General features: G+C 45.8%; 1 long non-coding RNA gene across 1 annotated transcript; it reads right to left on the reverse strand.

The window, feature by feature from the left end:
* Window positions 1-1,871, reverse strand: LOC135807043 (uncharacterized). The gene is made up of 3 exons (XR_010551425.1): window positions 1,560-1,871; window positions 1,293-1,467; window positions 1-766 (listed from the first exon to the last, which is right to left on the reverse strand). It is a non-coding gene; the product is annotated as an uncharacterized LOC135807043 (long non-coding RNA).
* Between the last annotated feature and the right edge of the window lie 299 nt (window positions 1,872-2,170).

Here is a 2,170-nt window from a genome sequence, read left to right on the forward strand (position 1 = left end):
TTCTCAAGCCCAAAAATTGATGAATACAAAACACAGAGCGACGCAACAAGAGATCATCCGGCAACCAAACCAACCTGGGTCTAATGCACTAAATAGTCCTGAAATACGCAGGCCACACAAAGCAGTGCAAGCACATACTGTTACAAGGTACATGCATTGCAGAACAAAGTGTAACCAAAGATACACGGGGTTATAGCTGCACACTCGTGCATATGCTCGCTCAGCCCAAGAACACGCATGATGATAGAAATAATCCGGGGGAAACACGCTAGCACCGAAGTAAGCATCAAGACGAAAATAGTCATCATCACAAGCCCTAAGCCCGTCGCGGCGTCACAGAGCAAGTATGAACAAGCGAGCGCCATAAAAATCGATCGCGTGCAGGGACTGCACGTCAAGTGCAGTCCATGAAATAATATTATCAAGCTATGACATTCTGGGCCTGCCTCGGCCACGACCTCCAGCAACACAACCCTGAAGAACAGTCAATGACAAACAGCCGGAACGAACAATATGACCAATTTAATTGCAATTTCCTTTTACGAACAGAAACAATAAGTGGGACTTGTTTGTGAATACTATTTATTTCCTCTCTAACAGACACATTCGTCCGTAAATAGTGCAGCTCTGAAAAAGTAAAAATTACATTGATATGTACATTGGTGTGCCGAGTAGTATTATCCTTGATCACCCATCCAACCAAGACGTTATCAGGTCCCAGACGCCGAGATCGCACGCCGAATGTGAAGTGCATATAGACTTGAACCTGTTGCACAAGGCACACACATATGACAAAATAACATCCACTCCGATTATTTCCAGAGGCCAATCATAACAGAACACAGAAATGAAACCACGGGCTCAACAAAGTACATGTAAACGCAAAGGAAATTAGTTAAAATAATCCATGAAGTGCTATTTTAATTCCAGCGCTGACTGCAGTGTGGCGTCGTGGCCCGATACCCGCTGAGCATAGACACAAACTCCATTTGACAGGGGCAAGACATACTATTTTGGAATAAAGTCATAAAGTACAGCATTCCAATGACATGACGGACACCTCGTGCAAATGCGTGGTCTGCTCATCCGGCCAACTCGGCCACGCATGAGAGTGTGTGCATGTACGCGCGCACTCAAGCGCGTGCACACACACCATGTATTCGGTGCGTATGGCGTACCTGTTGCGGAGATATGAAGATGGAATCATTATCGTGATGTTACATGTACAGTGTATGTTTGAGTGTAAAGTAAATTTTATTTTTAATATTACACATTTCTTCGACACAACTTACTCCACATCTTCGCATTTCTCATAATCCGTCCACCTACACTCCGTCTCAGTTGAGGAAAAACTCTCCCAGGTACAGGTATACACTAGTCACCACAGCCATGTGATGACATTGGGATGCCGGGTCCCAAGCACGATTGCACTCTCCAGTTACAATATAATTTATTTGTCCAGATTATCTGTGAAGACAAAATGCAATGCATAGCGGCAATCGATGGATGAAGAGAGAGTTTGTAAATACACATATCTTTCGACTTGTTCAGGAGCTTACCTTTTGGAGTTCACATCGTTTACACGATCTCTTATGCTGTCTTGCACCTTGGCTTTGTTGACCATGGATACGCCATCCCAAAAGACATTCTACAGGAGCTACTAATGCAGAGCGTTTTTCACGCTCGATCTCGGCGATCTACCTCGTCACGCCAATAAAATCCTCCGTGACACTGGCTACAGTCACAAGAGACGTCTCAGTAAGGTAATGAGCACGACAACACCGTCGAGATCAAGGACAAAGAGAAAACAAAACACTCACTGAAAACTGCAAAGAAGAAACGAAGAAATGTACACGATTCCTATATGTTGCCACTGACAACTGGTTCGGTTGAGACGACGCTACTTTTGTTTGTCCCCAGTGGGATCGTTGCTATGCGTATCGAAGGAACTGTGACGTCATCACTTAACAGCCCCATCGAGCAGACACTGCTACGCCATCGGCATTCTCCCTCTCACCCAGGCAACCGACACGGATGGTGCCAGGCAGCTGTGGTACGCAGATGATTCTCCGCTGGCGGTAAGGCCGATTCACAATACAACTTTCTGCGACGCGACATGCGACTTGCGACGCATGCGACGAGCTGCGACAGCGACACACGGTTCACAATA

The sequence above is a fragment of the Sycon ciliatum genome, chromosome 1, assembly GCF_964019385.1.
Source record: "Sycon ciliatum chromosome 1, ocSycCili1.1, whole genome shotgun sequence".
In the NCBI taxonomy this organism is placed as follows: Eukaryota; Metazoa; Porifera; class Calcarea; order Leucosolenida; family Sycettidae; genus Sycon; species Sycon ciliatum.